General features: G+C 42.2%; 1 protein-coding gene across 2 annotated transcripts in view; it reads right to left on the bottom strand.

The window, feature by feature from the left end:
* PCDH15 (protocadherin related 15) overlaps positions 1-20,794 on the bottom strand; it is a 2,374,726-nt gene that overhangs the window by 467,100 nt on the left and 1,886,832 nt on the right. The gene's annotated exons all lie outside the window — the stretch shown is intronic.

The following is a 20,794-nucleotide window of genomic DNA, read 5'->3' as shown; positions in this document are numbered from 1 at the left end:
AGTGATGCAATTCCACTCAGGTTACAAACAATTCAACAAGATTATTCAAAAACACTAGCCGATCTTACAGGGGGATAAATGCATTGAAGGCCTTTTACCGAAATATCCTAAATTTGTTTATACTAAGGCCCAAAACTTAGGTCTCCTACTGGCAGGAACCAACTAATTAGCCAATTATTCGTAACAAAACTCACAATAACAAACTGTTTCCGGTCAATTCCATAACACAAACTCCTGGCTTTATGCCGTGTGGCACGTGTCCTTGTTGTAAACAGACATTAATTAGAAAGAAACTGTGCACTTCCTTTATGGATTCAAACAAAAATAACCTATATCAGATTAAAACTAATATTACGTGTCAATCCAAAGGGTTCATTTATATACTCCAATATCCATGTGAAAAGATCTATGTAGGTCAAACGAAGAGACGTCTGACAGACAGGATAAAAGAGCACCTTGATAATATTAACAGGGGCATCAAGGGGCACCCACTGTCCCGTCATTTCCTTGAAAAACACAATAAATCTTGTCTTGGAGTTTCCTTTTGCGGTATCCAAGTGGTTCCCAAAAACTCAAGGGGGGTGAATTTTTGAAAGCCATGTCTAGGGTGGAATCAGGGTGGATTTTCGCCCTAGACAGTTTGGCTCCAAAGAGTCTAAACCAGAGGTCTCAAACTGGATTCCTCTAGTGCCGCAAGCAGGTCATGTTTTCAGGATTTCCTTGTACTACACAGGTGATAATTTAATCACCTACACACACAATGATTACAGCACCTTGTGCAATGCGAAGGAAACCTTGAAAACATGCATGGTTTTGCGGCTCTCGAGGAATGCAGGTTGAAACTCCTGGTCTAAACCATGAAATCGAACTATACACATTTTAATGTAAAAGATTTTGAAAAACAAAAAAATTTCAAAACTGTGACCGGTGTTCCACGGATTTTTACATTTTTGGAAAAATCCAAAGTTTTTAGAGTATCTTTTTCTTTTTTCTTTTTTTTTCTCTTTTCTGCATTCTCTCTGTATATTTTTATAGTATATTTTTTATGTTGATCTCTATTTTTAATATATGGTTTTTAGAGTAAATATTGATAAAAAGGTTTTTAATTCCAAATATTAACATTCATGATTTTATCATTGCAGTACTTCTTATCAACAAATATGTCCATTTATTTATATAACGCCAATAAGGTGGTATTTATATATGTGCAGACCTGTATAACACCACAAAATTTATCAGTATTACTATAATAGCAGCTACCAAGAAAATCCTATAATATCTGAAAAGGTACTTCATTTCTATGTAATGAGTAGTACACATTTCAAGCCATTTAATCATTACAATACAGCAGCTAATCAATTAATCAATTAATTAAAAGATGCAGGTGATTGACTGACACATTAGGCGGTGAGCTAATAAATAAGGACTCGCCACCATCTAGAGGTACAGCCCTGACGAAGAGGGGAGATACCCCTCAAAATGTTTTGGCCAGTTGCCCTCTCGCGCACCCGTCCTCACTGCTTTGCGACGTCACACTGTCTCCACCCCCTCCCTTCACGCTGCATTCTCAGCATTGCTTCTGGCCGGGGCACGCAAAGGCATCGGCGTTCTCCCGCGCCCAGCGGGAGTCAAACAGCTGCTATCCTGTCAGCCGTTCTCCTGTGCCCATCAACAGGTTACCCACTGCATCGCTCCACTGAGCAACATACTTTGATCTCTTGGCATTCTCAGCATGCTATAACCTGACCGTAGCTTCACCTATCAGCTGGTCACTATCCCCTACACATTACAGGGCTTCTGCACAGAAGCTGCATCACCGATGATGGTACTAGTAAGTACAATTTAGCTACATTCAATGATACTCATTTATGTTACATCTATGTATGCTGCTTTTAAGTTTCAGCGATAAATCACATTACCTCATTTTATTATATTACTTTAGCAGCGCTACTTGCCAGCTGATCATCAGTGCCCATATTTTACTGATCTCATTAGTACAGTACATTATCAACAATAAGTACAAGTACAATACCGTTACTGATAATTCTGTGGAGTAAGGTTGCTGCTCCCCTGGATTTTTACTGCTCTCTTTTTTACCTCCTTAAACCTCAGTTTAGTGCGATGCTCATTGTATATATACATATTTTGGCAGTCTGCAATCAACAGGTATACACAGAGCCTGTTAAGATCACTAGCTGCTTTTGGGTGTTTACCGTCTTATCCTCCCTTGGAGTGAAGTGCCTGTGTAATTTGTTTATTCCTAAAAATGTTATTAACCTTCAGATATGGGGATAATCTGCAGGTTAATTGCATTCTCAATCTGCCCATTGCATGCACTGAAACCCCATTGCCGGGATTCGAGCCAGGTGTTAGTCAGTACCAGGTGCACAGTTACAGTTTCCGTTCATTATGCACTGAGCGGTGACTGAAGCCACTCCGACCTCATAACTGTGACTTGAAGCCCAAGGCTGATGGGAGGTATAAAATTCCTTCCAGCAGTGTGGCTTTCACTGCAGGCACCAGGCAGCAAATTAACCAATTAAACCCATATCTACAGGTTGATACTGTTTTTCTACATGACAGGTTTACTTTATTTTATTGAAGTTCTTTCATCATCAGGTCCTTAAGCACAGGGTAGGCTATTTATATGGATACACCTAAATAAAATGGGAATGGTTGGTGATATCAACTTCCTGTTTGTAGCACATTAGTATATGGGAGGGGGAAAACATTTCAAGATGGGTGGTGACCATGGCATCCATTTTGAAGTTGGACATTTTGGATCCAACTTTATTTTTTCCAATGATAAGAGGGTCACGTGGCACATCAAACTTATTGAGAATTTCACAAGAAAAACAATGGTGTGCTTGGTTTAACTTAACTTTATTCTTTCATGAGTTATTTACAAGTTTATGACCACTTATAAAGTGTGTTCAAAGTGCTGCCAATTGTGTTGGATTGTTAATGCAACCCTCTTCTCCCACTATTGACACACTGATAGCAACATTGCAGTAGAAATGCTAGCACAGGCTTCCAGTATCTGTTCTTTTTGATGCTGCACATCTCATATTTTCACAACGCAGACAATTGCCTTCAGATGACCCCAAAGATAAAAGTCTAAGGGGCTCAGATCGGGAGATCTTGGTGGCCAATCAACTGGCCCATGATGACCATCACGATGATGTTTTGCCCTTTTTATGCACTGAAGATGGCACGTTCCATTAGTTTTTCCAGCAAGATGGCGCACCACCACATTATGGGTACCAGGTCCGAGCATTACTACATGAACAGTTTCCTGGAAAGTGGATTGGTCATCATGGGCCAGTTGAATGGCCACCAAGGTCTCCTGATCTGACCCCCTTAGACTTTTATCTTTGGGGTCATCAGAAGGCAATTGTCTATGCTGTGAAGATATAAGATGTGCAGCATTTGAAACAATGGATACTGGAAGCCTGTGCTAGCATTTCTTCTGTGGTGTTGCTATCAGTGTGTCAAGAGTGGGAGAAGAGGGTTGCTTTGGCAATCCAACACAATGTGCAGCACTTTGAACACATTTAATAAGTGGTCATAAACTAGTAAATAGCTAATGAAAGAATAAAGTAACATTAAAACCAACCAAGCACACCATTGTTTTTCTTGTCAAATTCTCAATAAGTTTGATGTGTCACATGAACCTCTTCTCATTAAAAAAAATAAACTTGGATAAAAAATGGCCACCTTCAAAATGGCCACCATGGTCACCTCCCATCTTGAAAAATGTTCCCCCTCCCATATACTAATGTGCCACAAACAGGAAGTTGATATCACCAACCATTCCCATTTTATTTAGGTGTCTCCATATAAATGGCTCACCTTGTATATTCTATTTCTCTTGTATGCCCTGTAAACACAGAAGAAAAAAGTAAAAAATAAATACTACTCAGCCTTGTCTTAATGCAAGAGAGCATATGTCTTTTGCATACTATTCTCTCCGGGGCATACTGTTGTGTCCACTGCAGAGTCATGCAAGTTGGCACCTGGGACCTAGCCATACTAATTGGCCTTTGCACACAAACATAGCTTTTGGTTTGTAGTAGATGTTCATACTTATTTGCAAAGACAATGTCACTTTTTATTAGTTACTTCACTAAGCCAGACTACAAATTTGAAAAGTTCTATTTCTCTAACAAATTTTGTATTCTATTTTTCCTGATTCGAGGTAACAAAAATAGATACTTGTTTCTTGTTTTCAGCTGGGAAATTGATAGTGTTCTCAGCAATGCTAAAATTGTCTCATTTGGGGATTCTAATTCCTAACACAATGAAGCACAGCAACAGGACAAAAATGACTTCAAGCTAATGATGTGAAGTAAAAACAAATGTGTGTGACAAGTACAAGGGAAAAAAGAGGAGGCGTTATATGGAAAACCAGAAAACAAGTGAATATGTATATCACACAAAGATCTAGACTCTCGTAACCTCAATTGTTTCATATTATGCACGGAATAGAAAAATCCTCATTTATCTTTGGGACTAATTTTCTATTGCATGTTAAAACTTGTATACTCATAAAAACTCTAATCAGCTTTTAATCACAACTGTGCGAAATAAATTGAACATATTAGGTAATGCTGTACAGTTAAGATTAGCATTGAAACTGTGGATTTTACTACTAATAATTATCTTCAGTGCCACTTTAGATATAGAACAAAAAAAAACACTTTTTACTGACTTATTCTTTGTAACATTTGCTAATACACCCAATAAATGTGCCAGCATGGCACTGGACAGTGACAGCCACAGTGTACCTCAAAGATTTTAGTTAATTACTTTGCCAGCCAAAGTGTCCCCAATTAATAGTGCTACTTCAGTCATCAGTAAGTCTACCTTTATTATAATCATTTTAGACTATTTTGATGCACAGACAAGTAATTAATTTATTGAGCAGATCTTTTGAAATTCGAGTTTGCCATCTTCATCAAATTTTCCCCCAAAATTTGATTTGCAGAAAAAAGTTGAATACTGTAGCGCTTGGAATTACTTGGAAAATACAAGTGGAGGAGAGGAAAGAAATAGAATAAGAGAATCCCACTGAATATTACAGCTTACATTGAAGAGGTGAATGAGAGAGAGTGAATCCTGCTGATCATAACAGCTTAGGCTAGGTTCACATTTGCGGTTGAGTCCGCAGCATTTCGTACGCAACCGCAAATGCATGGCAAAATGCATGCAATTGCATGATAAGGGTATGTGCACACGTCCGGATTTCTTGCAGAAATTTCCTGAAGAAAACCGGAAATTTTCTGCAAGAAATCCGCATTTTTTTGTGTGTTTTTTTTCAGTTTTTTTCGCGTTTTTTTTTTAGCATTCTGCAAGCGTAATTAGCTTGCCGAATGCTAAAGTTTTCCAAGCGATCTGTAGCATCGCTTGGAAAACTGACTGACAGGTTGGTCACACTTGTCAAACATAGCGTTTGACATGTGTGACCATCTTTTTACTATAGATGCAGCTTATGCAGCATCTATAGTAAAAGAGAGAATGTTTAAAAATAATAAAAAAAAATAAAAAAATGCTTATACTCACCCAGACGATCTCGTCAGCGACGTCCGTTCCTCTTCCTATAGCTGGTGTGTGCGCGCAGGACCTTCCATGACGTCGCGGTCACGTAAGCGGTCATGTGACCAATCACAAGACAGTGACGTCATCACAGGTCCTTCACCGCACACCAGCTACAGAAACCGGAGAGGCGGGAAGACATCGAGGGTGAGTATAGGACTATTTTTTATTTTACTTCTTTTTTTTTTACCACTTATATGGTGCCCAGTGCGTGGAGGAGAGTCTCCTCTCCTCCACCCTGGGTACCAACCGCACATAATCTGCTTACTTTCCGCATGGTGTGCACAGCCCCGTGCGGGAAGTAAGCAGATCAATGGACTCCTAGGTGTGCGGAATCCCCTGCAATTCCGCATTTTAATGAACATGTTGCTTTTTTTTCCGCGATGCGATTTTTTCGCGGAAAAAAAGGCTACATTTGCACAAAAAATGCGGAATACACTGAAAATAATGGGAGGCATATGTTAGCGTTTTTTTCGCGTTTTTATCACGTTTTTATAGCGAAAAAACGCGAAAAAAAACACGAAAAATACTGAACGTGTGCACATGGCCTAACACTGCGTTTTGTGTCCGCATCAACTTACGATTGACGGATAAAAAAACACAATGTTTGCACGCGTTTGCATGGATTTTTGCATGCATTTGGGTTGTTTATGCAAGATAGTTTATATTGAAGGATCTAGATAAGCTTAAACAATGGGCAGCAACTAATAGAATGGTATTTAATGGAGAAATGCAAGATTCTACATCTAGACAAGAAAAATTAAAATTACATTTACAGAATGGGAGGTATAGAACTAACCAACAGCACATGTAAAAGAAAACCTTGAGTATACTAATATATCACAGACTGCACATGAGTCAACAGTGTGTTGCAGCAGCAAAAAAGGCAAACACAGTTCTGGGATGTATTAAGAAAAGCATAAAGTCTAGATAATGTGGAGTATTTTTCCCCCTTACTCATCCTTGGTCAGACCTAATCTGGAATACTGTGTCCAGTTCTGGGCACCACATTTTAGAAAGAGCAAAAAACTGGAGCAAGTTCCGCGAACAGCTATCAGGGTGGTGAGCGGCCTGCAAACTATGTCCTACGAGAAGCGGTTAAAAGATCTGAGAATGTTTAGCTTGCAAAAAAGAAGCCTAAGAGGGGACTTTATAGTTAACTACAAATATCTGAAGGGATTTTGCAGTGTAGAGAGATCATCCTTTTTCTCAATTGCACATGGAAATAAGAAAAGTAATGGTAAGAAGCTGAAAGTCAGAAGATATCGATGAGATATAGGAAAAAACTTTTTGATAGTGAGGGTGATCCATGAGTGGAAGAGGTTGCCACACGAGACAGTGAGATTTCCTTCCATTGAAGTCTTCAGACAGAGGCTGAACAGACATCTGGGATGCATTGAGCAGGATGTTGGACCCGATAGCCCTCGAGGTCACCTCCAAATCTAACATTCTATGATTCTATGGCCTGCTCTTTGAAGCTTCGGCAGTGTTTAGAAATTATGCCCTGTAAGTATTTTTTTGAGGGAGGTGTAACAGAAATTGAATTTTAAAATGTTTGAATTTCCTTGCAGCTGCAAATTTCAGGAAATTTGACTTGTACTCTGTCTTCCACAGATTGATTTGCTCATCTCCGGTTTGAAAGCTTAATGAAGGAGATTCACCAAGGTAATAGATACTGATTTCTGACAATTTTCTTCTTATGTCTTCAGACATATTTAATGTGTGTTTTAGACATTTTTTTCACTATAAAATACTTAAAATACGACATAGGCAGATAAAACAGGCTTCCTGTAACTAGCGCAGACTGACAATATATCAAATCGTTCAATAGTGTAGCAAATCGATTGGCACTTGTTTTCTTACATTTTTATGGTTCAATAATAATTATTTTTTTGAATGAAAAATTGTTCTTGCTATTATTGATATCTCCGCTCCATATTGTTTCAATGAGAAGCGACAGGCAGATGTCTTTATACACAAAATGATGTGCCACTTTTTAGGTCAAAATAAATGTTGCGATGAATGACCATCAAGCTTATTTTATTTTGTCTTTCAACCATGTTTAAACTGATAAAAGATTATGAACAATTATTTGTATGAACTATGATCATCATCTTGTGTAAAAGGCTATTTAGATAAAGTGTCACATCTTGAGTTTTCTTATTACGGCTGATACTGACAACCTGTTAAAAGAGTTGTCCATTTCTATGATGTTAGTGACCTTTCTTTAGGATAGACATTCAATGGATATTGCCATCCAGCACCCCTACTATCTAATACCAGTTGACTGGGCTGTTGAAAGTAAAAAGTATGAATGTTTGAACACCACAGCTCCATTCAGTATTTGTTGCTGCTGCCGAGAATTGTAGCTCAATTTTCTATTTAATTGATTAGGAGCTTAGCTGCATTTCTCAGCAATGGCCTCTAAACAGTGTTCAGTGCAGTGCTGATCCGCTCTGTATACTGTTTACATTTGAGTGCAGCCAGAACTGATAATGCTGATTGGTGAGAATGCCAAATCTCCACTGATTTGATATTGATGACCTATCTTACAACCCTTCTAAGCAATAATAAAGCCAATCTATTACAAGATACTCCCTTTGGACATATTTCATGTAGAAAATTAGAGAAATAAACCAACAAGTACAAATCTTTCCCCTTTTGAAATTGAAGTATTGACTTACGAGGGAGGGTGGGAGTGGGAGCCTTCTGTCCTTTTTTGCCTCTCATCCCTATGCTTTTAGCAAATGTCCCTATCTTCCATAACCCCAATGTCGATACTGATGGACTAAAGCTAGTTAGAATTAACTTACTTAGGCTGCCGTCACACTATCAGTATTTGGTCAGTATTTTACATCAGTATTTATAAGCCAAAACCAGGAGTGGAACAATCAGAGGACAAGTATAATAGAAACATATGCACCACTTCTGTATTTATCACCCACTCCTGGTTTTGGCTTACAAATACTGATGTAAAATACTGACCAAATACTGCTAGTGTGACGGCAGCCTTATAATGTATAGCCTCTCCGCCGAATGTTCATCGTTTAATCCTATTTCTTCCCACTTCCAATCTCCTATTGTGTGGTAATCATTGCATTCATTAAGCATAATTTTATTTAACCTAAATTTAGCATTATTTTATTTAACCTAAATTTAGCATTATTTTATTTAACCTAAATTTAGCATTATTTTATTTAACCTAAATTTAGCATTATTTTATTTAACCTAAATTTTAAACTTAATAAAATATCCTTAAAACCTTATTTAGATCCTCATTGGAAGAGATCTCATTACCAGCAGTCTTTACTATAGCAATGTTAGCCAGTTGAATATATTATATCAAATCTGAGCTTATTTTATTCTGTTTTTTTATATTTATAATTTTATAATTGGGCAATGTTCCACATACTACTGATTAGGTCAATTTTGTAGGAAGACAATTCAACTTTTACTATACTTTTGGAATGTGGAGAGAGATCCTAACTACAAGTAGAATATATAAACTCCTTGCAGAGTTTGCTTATGGTCAAACTTGAATCTAAACCACAGTGTTATTATTTTGGTATAGAATTATATTAATGTCCGAGAGTATAAATAGCATTTACATCTTCCTTAGCAATGTAATCACATACAAGCTTCATAAATAATTGTTGTTCTTTACATACTCAATCTAGTTTCTCTCCCCATATTTAGCACAAGATTTTTTTCAGACATTTGTTCCATGATTTATTGCCATTTGGTGAAAAAATCTTTACTGTGATGCATTTAAATATTATAAAACATCTCCCCATATTTGTATAACTGATAATAGCCTTTAGAGAGCAAAATGTCAGCTTTAATTATATATTTGTCATAAAGAAAGATGCACTTAGTCCAGATATCCCACAGGTCAGCAAAATAAATGCCATATGTCATGAGGAAAAGTGATCATGACGCTCTCAGAATATTAATTTAGAAAAATAAAGTATTGAATGCATACAGTATTTTATGGACCATCACATAGGAGTATTATAAGTAATAATGGAGCATCATTTCTAATTTTTAAATTCAACTTTACTTTGACACTATCAACACCATGCACATATGTCTGACTATGACTAAAGTGGATGCTTAAAAGTAAGCAAATCTACCTCTGACCCACCCTTCCTTTTTCCAGCTTTAACGGCTACTTGTTGCTCTATCTACCTCATTGTTTGGTCATGATCTTTTTCTGCCCTTTACATTTGTTATCCCGACTTTTGTTTCTTATTAATTTCACAATCTAGTCACTAGTAGGGCTGCAGACTTTGGTAAAATAAAAACCATTGGCCTTTTGGAAGTCTCAATACAAGATGAACATAGCCAGGGTCTTATATCCTGTTGCTAATGGGTTTGAATTTGACTTGTTTGTCCAGAATATTCTGAAACAACTCCTATCTGTGTGGACATGCACCAGCCATAAAAGAAATAGGGTTGCTCAAAAATGGGCCTTTATGTCTGGTTTTGGGCTATAACCAGGTGGTCCTTGGGAAGGTCTTAAACATCATTATTTTCTCAACCAGGAAGTTTGTAAGTATGTCTGCACCTGGCAGAGAGCAATCGTTAATTCAGTCACAAGCATGTACTCAAATGGTAACAAAACTCTACATACTGCAGGGAGAAGGTATTCTAGCTCACCAGTCTTGCAGGATTATGCCTGCATGGGCACATGAGCTTCTCATACATGAAAAGAAATCCGGTCACCGTATAAAAAGTAACTTTAATTCTCAATATTTTTTAAAAAGTCTGTATCAGACAATTAGTTCCGGATAAAACATTACCTATATAGGTAGTATTTTATTCAGAACTGATTGACTGGTATAGACATTTTAAAATATTGAGAATAAAAATAGTTTTGTTGTATGGTACATTTTTTGCTGCGCTTATTTGATTTTTATGTACTTGTCATCTCTATCTATAGTGTGATTTATTCTGAAAAGATATCCGGCACTCTAAGAGTGGATGAAAACCTTCAAACTTATTTCAGGAACATAAATATAGGCAAGATGGCAAAGTAAGCAAAGCCAACGCATTTCGACTAGAAGGTCTTAACCATGTTTAAGACCTTCTTGTCGAAACATGTTGGTTTTGCTGACTGAGCTGTCCTTTTTATATTTACAGTATGTTCCTGAAATAAAATGGAACATTTTAGTCCACTCATGGAGTGCCGGATATCTTTTCACCATTAGCCTCTATATAATATTCCTAACTACACAACCAATCAATGCCCCGTTTTCAAAAAAAGTGTATTACAGTGGGCCTGATTTTCCCAGCAGTCTCCCACCCACACCTATAAAGGGAAATTTCTATTGCCACTAAGGGCATCTGTGTCAGTCCTGTTTGTGGCATATCTGTCAGCCACTTTCTGACACTGAAACTGTGTAGTGTATTACAGTGGGCCTGATTTTCCCAGCAGTCTCCCACCCACACCTATAAAGGGAAATTTCTATTGCCACTAAGGGCATCTGTGTCAGTCCTGTTTGTGGCATATCTGTCAGCCACTTTCTGACACTGAAACTGTGTAGTGTAATACAGTGGGCCTGATTTTCCCAGCAGTCTCCCACCCACACCTATAAAGGGAAATTTCTATTGCCACTAAGTGCATCTGCGTCAGTCCTGTTTGTGGCATATCTGTCAGCCACTTTCTGACACTGAAACTGTGTAGTGTAATACAGTGGGCCTGATTTTCCCAGCAGTCTCCCACCCACACCTATAAAGGGAAATTTCTATTGCCACTAAGGGCATCTGTGTCAGTCCTGTTTGTGGCATATCTGTCAGCCACTTTCTGACACTGAAACTGTGTAATGTAATACAGTGGGCCTGATTTTCTCAGCAGTCTCCCACCCACACCTATAAAGGGAAATTTCTATTGCCACTAAGTGCATCTGCGTCAGTCCTGTTTGTGGCATATCTGTCAGCCACTTTCTGACACTGAAACTGTGTAGTCTAATACAGTGGGCCTGATTTTCCAAGCAGTCTCCCATACACACCTATAAAGGGAAATTTCTTTTGCCACTATGGGCATCTGCGTCAGTCCTGTTTGTGGCATATCTGTCAGCCACTTTCTGACACTGAAACTGTGTAGTGTAATATAGTGGGCCTGATTTTCTCAGCAGTCTCCCACACCTATAAAGGGAAATTTCTATTGCCACTAAGTGCATCTGCATCAGTCCTGTTTGTGGCATATCTGTCAGCCACTTTCTGACACTGAAACTGTGTATTGTAATACAGTGGCCCAGATTTTTCAAACAGTCTCCCACAACTATAAAGGGAGATTTAACTTCACAACAAGTTTACGTACACCTTCTACCTGGTTTTACAGTACCATATACTGGTTGTTAGTTTGGTTACATTTTTCAAAGAAAGAGGAAGTCTGGTGGAAGAGGTCGTGGCCGTGGGTGGTCATTGCCAGCTGGTAATGATGGTAGTGGTGGTGGAGCATCAGGTGGTCGTGGGAAAAGCAAAATAGCACCTAAGTATCGAGTTGTTGAGCCAGCGTCATCATCTGGCTACACAAGGCCTCGAACGCTCCCTTTTCTCGGAGTAGGAAAACCACTTTTAAAGCCAGAGCAGCAGGAAAAAGTTTTGGCTTTCCTTGCTGACTCGGCCTCTAGCTCTTTCGCCTCTTCTTCGGAAAGTGCAAAATTTAAAAGCAGCACATCGTCAGTGGATGCTCCCGGTCAGGAACAAGTCGCTTCCTTGTGTCCTTCACCCAGACCAGCAGTGAAGGATGCGTCAGGCGACACAACAAGTTACTCCATGGAGCTCTTTACACATACCGTGCCTGGGTTAGAAAGGGAAATTGTTAACAGGCCATGCCCATTACAAGATGAATCGGACATGGAGTGCACAGATGCACAGCCACAGCTAGATTATTATGCTGTTCCATTGACTCAGATCACAACATTGCCCTCGCAGTGTACTGAGCCACAATCTGACCCTGATGAGACTATGGTGCCCCGTCCCGAACGCTATAGCACCGGCTTACACGGTGACACAGAGGAAGGTGCACAGGACATAGAAGAGGAGGTGATAGATGACCCAGTTGTTGACCCCGATTGGCAGCCATTGGGGGAACAGGGTGCCGCTGGCAGTAGCTCTGAAGTGGAGGAGGAGCCGCAGCAGGCATCAACATCGCAACAGCTTTCATCTGGCAGGCCCGTATCTGGCAAAAACATGTGTCAAAACCAAAAACAGTTGTAGGACAGCGTGGCCATCCGGTTAAAGAAGCACAGTGTGCAATGCCTGAAAAGGTATTCGATAGTAGGAAGAGTGCAGTCTGGCAATTTTTTAACCAAGATCCGAATGATCAGTGCAAAGTGATCTGTAAGAAATGCTCAAGGTCCTTTAGCAGAGGTCAGAATGTCAAAAATTTAAATACAACTTGAATGCGTAGACATTTATCCACCATGCACTTGCAAGCCTGGACTAACTACCAAACGTCCCATAATGTTGTTGCACCCGCTCACAATGAAGCTAGTCAGCAACGCTACATTCCCTCCCTCACTGTAAGCCCACCGTTTGCAACACCACCTGCAGCAAATGTGGAGGTATCGTCGCAAGGCCAAAGCAGTCAGGGAATCACCAGGTTCTTGGTAGGAAACACTGTATGTAGGCCAACAGCAAGAATACCATCACCAACCCTCTCTCAGTCTGCCATGTCCACCACCACCCCTGCTAGTTCCACCATATGCAGCTCTCCAGTCCAGCTCACCCTACAAGAGACTCTCGTTAGGAAAAGGAAGTACTCGTCCTCTCATCCGCGTACGCAGGGTTTGAACGCCCACATTGCTAGACTAATCTCGTTAGAGATGATGCCCTACCGGTTGGTTGAAAGCAAAGCTTTCAAAGCCCTGAAGGCCTACGTAGTACCACGCTATGACCTACCCAGTCGACACTTCTTTGCTAGAAAAGCCATCCCAGCCCTCCACCAGCATGTCAAAGACCGCATTGTCCATGCACTGAGGCAATCTGTCAGTAGAAAGGTGCACCTCACAACAGATGCATAGACCAGTAGGCATGGCCAGGGATGTTACGTGACCATCATGGCACACTGGGTTAATGTGGTGGATGCAGGGTCCACAGGGGACAGCCATATTGGGACAATTCTGCCTAGCCCACGGTCTAGGAAACAGTTGGCTGTAGGTGTTCGCCACCCCTCCTCATCCTCCTCATCCTCCAGCAGAAGAGAGAGCTCGTCCACAGACCGCAGTCACATGACCACTCCATCCGCAGCTGCCAGTGTTGCACACGAGGTGTCCCATTATGGAACAGCTAGTGGTAAGCGTCAGCAGGCTATGTTGGAAATGAAGTGTTTGGGCGACAACAGACACACCGCGGAAGTTCTGTCCGAGTTCTTGCAGCAAGAAACTCAATCATGGCTGGGCAGTGTACATCTTGAGGCAGGCAAGGTAGTCAGTGATAACGGAAGGAATTTTATGGCTGCCATAGCCCCTTCACAACTGAAACACATTCCTTGCCTGGCTCACACCTTGAACCTGGTGGTGCAGTGCTTCCTGAATAGTTATCCTGGGTTACCCGCCCTGCTCCTGAAGGTGCGAAGACTTTGCTCGCACATCCGCCATTCACCCGTACACTCCAGCCGTATGCAGAACCATTAGCGATCTTTGCAGCTTCCCCAGCACCGCCTAATAATCGATGTTGCAACAAGGTGGAACTCCACACTGCACATGCTTCAGAGGCTTTGCGAACAGAGGCGTGCTGTTATGTATTTGTGGGAGGATACACATACACGGGCAGGCAGTTGGATGGCAGACATGGAGTTGTCAGGTGTGCAGTGGTCGAAGCTACAAGACCTGTGTCCAGTCCTTCAGTGTTTTGAGGAATGCACATGCCTGGTTAGTGCAGACGATGCCATCATAAGCATGAGCATCCCCCTAATGCGTCTGCTGATGCAAAGTTTGACGCACATAAAGGAGCAGGCATCTGCAGCCGAGGACGAGGGAAGCCTTGATGACAGTTAGCCATTGTCTGCTCAGGGAAGTCTCCTGGACAGGGTGGCGGATGAAGAGGAGGAGGACGAGGAGGATGATGGTGATGAATATTTATGGGAGGAAGCTTCTCAGGGGGCAATAGAAACTAGTGGTGTTACAAGATCAGGTACAGGGTTTTTGAGGGAGGCAAGTGATGTTGATTTGCCAGAAAGTGCTCCCCAACCCAGCACAAGCAGTGAATTGTCACCTGGAACATTGGCCCACATGGAGGATTATGCCTTGCGCATCCTAAAAAGGGACCCCCGCATTATCAAAATGATGACCGATGACGATTACTGGTTAGCCTGCCTCATGGATCCACCCTATAAAGGGATATTGCAAAATATCATGCCACATGAGAACCTTAAGCAAATATTGGCAACCAAACAAGCAACTCTTGTAGACCATTTGGTTCAGGCATTCCCAGCACACAGTGGCGGTGATGGTTCTCACACGAGCTGCAGGGGGCAACATGGCAGAGGTGTTAGAGGTGCACAAATCAGAAGTGGCGTTGGACAGAGGGGTTTTATGACCAGGATGTGGAGTGATTTTGCAATGACCGCAGACACGACAGGTACTGCAGCATCAATTCAAAGTGACAGGAGACAACATTTGTCCTGTATGGTTACTAACTATTTTTCCTCCCTTATTGATGTTCTCCCTCACAAGTCATTTCCATTTGATTACTGGTTATGTTGAGCATTCCGATACCACAAGTATCGGGTATCGGCCGATATTTGCGGTATCGGAATTCCGATACCAAGTTCCGATATTTTTGTGATATCGGAAATCGGAATCGGAAGTTCCCAGTGTATGGTTCCCAGGGTGTTGAGGAGAGGAAACTCTCCTTCAGGCCCTGGGATCCATATTCATGTGTAAAATAAAGAATAAAAATAAAAAATAGGGATATACTCACCCTCTGATGCGCCCTGGTTGTAACCGCTGCAACCGGCAGCCTCCGTTCCTAAGAATGAGCGAGTTTAGGACCTGCCATGACATCGCGGCTTGTGATTGGTCGCGTGAGCGGTCACATGAGCGGTCATGCGACCAATCACAAGCCGCGACATCATTGAAGGTCCTAAACTCCTCATTCTTAGGAACGGAGGCTGCCGGTTACATCGGTAAGGTCCAGGGGCCGCTGGACGGGTGAGTATATCCATATTTTTTATTTTAATTCTTTATTTTTTACATGAATATGGATCCCAGGGCCTGAAGGAGAGTTTCCTCTCCTTCAGATCCTGGGAACCATCCAGGATACCTTCCGATACTTGTGTCCCATTGACTTGCATTGGTATCGGGTATCGGTATCGGCGATATCCAATATTTTTTGGATATCGGCCAATACAATCCGATACCGATACCTTTGAGTATCGGAAGGTATCGCTCAACACTAATTACTGGGCATCCAAAATAGACACCTGGCCTGAATTGGCAGAATATACATTACAGGAGCTTGCTTGCCCAGCCGCTAGTGTGCTATCAGAAAGAGTATTCAGTGCTGCTGGTTCAATACTGACCGAAAAAAGGACTTGTCTGGCTATCCAAAATGTTGATGATCTAACCTTCATTAAAATGAACCAATCATGGATTTCTAATTATTTTGCCCCACCTTTCCCTGCTGACACCTAGCTTTCCTGTAAAAAGGTCTTGCTTTTGGACTCGTCTTCCTGACTGCTCCAATTTCTCCATTTGCAGCTGCTGTATGTCCACCATAGGCCATTTTTACACCTCCGTAAATGGGCTTACTCCCCCCATGGGGCCGTGGTCACCACTTGGTGCAAGCACCCATGCGAGTGGCGTTTGGCTGAACAGTTGGGTGTGCCCACTTTTGGGCGACGGCACTAGCACAGGGTCCCTCATTGTACAATGAAGTGTCTCTGGCGGTGGTGGTGCACACCCAACGTCAGACACACCGTCGTAACATGAGGGGCCCTGGGCCAGTACCGCCGCCCACGAGAGAGTGTCCCCCCCAGCTCAAACAGTGCTCTACCACTTGCAAAATTACCTCTCACTGCTCCACCACTGTTTAGTCTGTGCTGTCAAATCCTTCAATGGCACTGCCAATACCAATTTGCTGACATGATTGATGCTAGTAAAAATATTCAGGGGTCCTGTCCTACATTTACACCAGTTAATACTTTGCGCCAACTACCACTGTCTGCAAGTCAGCAGAGGAGCCCACCCCTGTACCTAGGTATGCCACCTTTTTATTTGTGATTTTTTTTTTGCCAGACATTAACCTCACTTTATTCTTTTGGCCTACTAACTGTGTCAGATACTCCTTACAGTTGTCCTCCACTGAACAAAGCTAGGCCGCCTGCGTACTCCTGTAACCTATTACTTTTTTGGCCCTACTAACTGTGCCTGCCCCTCGTTGCAATCGTCCTCCGCTGAACACACCAATGCTGCCTGTGTACCCCTGTAACCTATTTTAAACTGCATAGAGCCAACTTTTTTATTTTAGGCCTAGTAAGTCTGTCTGTGGTCCTTCCTTGCAATCGTCCTCCGCTGACCAAACCAATGCTGCCTGTGTACCCCTGTAACCTATTTAAAACTGCATAGAGCCTACTTTTTTATTTTAGGTCTAGTAAGTCTGCGCCACTCCTTCCAATTGTCTTCCGCTGACCACACCAATGCTGCCTGTGTACCCCTGTAACATATTTTAAACTGCATAGAGCCAACTTTTTTATTTTAGGCCTAGTAAGTCTGTCTGCGGTCCCTCCTTGCAATCGTCCTCCGCTGACCAAACCAATGCTGCCTGTGTACCCCTGAAACCTATTTAAAACTGCATAGAGCCTACTTTTTTATTTTAGGCCTAGTAAGTCTGCGCCACTCCTTCCAATTGTCCTCCGCTGACCACACCAATGCTGCCTGTGTGTACCCCTGTAACCCATTTTAAACTGCATAGCGCCAACTTTTTTATTTTAGGCCTAGTAAGTCTCTGCGGTCCCTCCTTGCAATCGTCCTCCACTGACCAAACCAATGCTGCCTGTGTACCACTGTAACCTATTTTAAACTGCATAGAGCCTACTTTTTTATTTTAGGCCTAGTAAGTCTGCGACATTCCTTCCAATTGTCCTCTGCTGACCACACCAATGCTGCCTGTGTCCCCTGTAACCTTTTTTAAACTGAATTGAGCCAACTTTTTTGGTTAAGGCCTACTACGTGTGTCTGTCTGCGCCACTCAATACAGCTGTCCTCCTCTGAAAAAAGCTGAGCTTCAATTGTCAGGTTTTCAGCCTATAGGAATTTGAAAACTGCATTGGGGCTACTAGTTTGGTTGGGCCTACTAACGGTGTCTGCCGCTCCTTGGTGTTCTCCTGGTTTTTTTTCCTGAGCTTCTATCTTCAGGCTTTCGGCCTGTATTTAGAATATTAAACTGCATTTAGGCTACTAGTTTGGTTGGGCCCTACTAACGGTGTCTGCCGCTCCTTGGTGTTCTTCTCCACTGAACAAATCTGTGCTTTAATCTTCTGGCTTTCGGCCTATATTTACAAATTTTAAACTGCATTTGGCCTACTAGCTTGGTTGGGCCCTACTAACGGTGTCTGCCGCTGCTTGGTGTTGTCCTCCACAGAAAAAAACTTAGCTACAATCTTCAGGCTTTCGGGCTATATTTTTAATATGAAACTGCATTTGGCCTACTAGTTTGGTTGGGCCCTACTAACGGTGTCTGCCGCTCCTTGGTGTTGTCCTCCACTGAACAAAGCTGAGCCTCAATCTTCATGCTTTCGGCCTATATTTACAAATTTTAAACTGCATTTGGCCTACTAGTTTGGATAGGCCCTACTGACGGTGTCTGCCGCTCCTTGGTGTTCTCCTCCACTGAACAAAGCTGAGCTTCAATCTTCAGGCTTTCGGCTTATATTTTTAATATGAAACTGCATTTGGCCTACTAGTTTGGTTGGGCCCTACTAATGGTGTCTGCCGCTCCTTGGTGTTGTCCTCCAAGGAAAAAAGCTGAGCTTCAATCTTCAGGCTTTCGGCCTATATCAGATATTAAACTGCATTTGGCCTACTAGTTTGGTTGGGCCCTACTAACGGTGTCTGCCGCTCCTTGGTGTTCTCCTCCACTGAACAAAGCTGAGCTTCAATCTTCAGGCTTTCGGCTTATATTTTTAATATTAAACTGCATTTGGCCTACTAGTTTGGTTGGGCCCTACTAATGGTGTCTGCCGCTCCTTGGTGTTGTCCTTTAAGGGAAAAAGCTGATCTTCAATCTTAAAGCTTTTTGCCTATATCAGATATTAAACTGCATTTGGCCTACTAGTTTGTTTGGGCCCTACTAACGGTGTCTGCCGCTCCTTGGTGTTCTCCTCCACTGAACAAAGCTGAGCTTCAATCTTCAGGCTTTCGGCCTATATTTACAAATTTTAAACTGCATTTGGCCTACTAGTTTGGTTGGGCCCTACTAACAGTGTCTGCCGCTCCTTGGTGTTCTCCTCCACTGAACAAAGCTGAGCTTCAATCTTCAGGCTTATATTTTTAATATGAAATTGCATTTGGCCTACTAGTTTGTTTGGGCCCTACTAATGGTGTCTGCCGCTGCTTGGTGTTGTCCTCCACGGAAAAAACTGAGCTTCAATCTTCAGGCTTTCGGCCTATATTTACAAATTTTAAACTGCATTTGGCCTACTAGTTTGGTTGGGCCCTACTAACAGTGTCTGCCGCTCCTTGGTGTTCTCCTCCACTGAACAAAGCTGAGCTTCAATCTTCAGGCTTATATTTTTAATATGAAATTGCATTTGGCCTACTAGTTTGGTTGGGCCCTACTAACGGTGTCTGCCGCTCCTTGGTGTTGTCCTCCATGGAAAAAAGCTGAGCTTCAACCTTCAGGCTTTCGGCGTATATTTTTAATATGAAACTGCATTTGGCCTACTAGTTTGGTTGGGCCCTACTAACGGTGTCTGCCGCTCCTTGGTGTTGTCCTCCAAGGAAAAAAGCTGAGCTTCAATCTTCAGGTTTTCGGCCTCTATCAGATATTAAACTGCATTTGGCCTACTAGTTTGGTTGAGGCCTACTAACGGTGTCTGCCGCTCCTTGGTGTTGTCCTCCAAGGAAAAAAACTGAGCTTCAATCTTCAGGCTTTCGACCTATATTTTTAATATGAAACTGCATTTGGCCTACTAGTTTGGTTGGGCCCAACTAACGGTGTCTGCCGCTGCTTGCTTTTCTCCTCCAGTGAACAAAGATGAGCTTCAATTTTCAGGCTTTCAGCCTATATCAGATATTAAACTGCATTTGTCCGACTAGTTTGTTTGGGCCATACTAACGGTGTCTGCCGCTCTTTGGTGTTCTCCTCCACTGAACAAAGCAGTGCCGCCTGTTTACTCCTGTTACCAATTTTGAACTTTATTTGGCCCACTTTATTATTTGGGCCTACTAACTGTGTCTGCCTCTCATTACAGTTGTCCTCCACTGAACAAAGCAATGCCGCCTGGCTAGTCCTGTTACCAATTTTGAACTGCATTTAGCCCACTTTATTATTTGGGCCTATATCTGTGTTTCCTCCTCATCCTGCCCATTGCCCAGCCAGTGCTACATCAGTTTGCTGGTACATTGACCCAGACCACTACATTCCCCTTGCACTCTACACAGCCAGAATCTGACCCTGCTGAAAGTCAGGTTCCCCTTCCCGCATACTATACCACCTTACACGGGGACAAAGAGGAAGGCGCAGATGAAAGTGCAGGTTCCTTCATCAGGTGGGGAGGGCATACTTGTTGGCGACATCACTGGCACAGGGCCCCTCATAGTACGCAAAAGTGTCTCTGCCGGTGGGAGGCACCCCCGCCATCAAACACAATGCCATACTTTGAGGGGCCCTGTGCCAGTGCCAATGCGAATGAGTGGGCCCCCCCTGCTTGCTCAGGATCACAGCACTTGCAAAGTTGAAATACTGACCTCTCCCTGCTCCACCGCCGTGACGTAGTCCAGAGTTTCCTGGGCCCACAAAAAACTTGAGCCAGTCCTACCCCCTCCACAACTTTAGCCAAATGACCCCCAATTTTCAATGCCTACCTATTATTATAAGGTAAATAAAGATTCACAAGCTTAAGTGACACTAATTGATGTTTTTGACATTAAAGTGGGCACTGTAGGTGTTTTCCAGTCCTCCACTCACTGCCGACTTTGCTTCCCCATTAACTTACATTGGGTTTCGTGTTTCGGTCGATCCCCGACTT

The sequence above is a fragment of the Ranitomeya variabilis genome, chromosome 4 (genome assembly GCF_051348905.1).
Source record: "Ranitomeya variabilis isolate aRanVar5 chromosome 4, aRanVar5.hap1, whole genome shotgun sequence".
NCBI classification, from domain to species: Eukaryota; Metazoa; Chordata; class Amphibia; order Anura; family Dendrobatidae; genus Ranitomeya; species Ranitomeya variabilis.
This window is presented reverse-complemented; position numbering and strand designations above follow the sequence as displayed.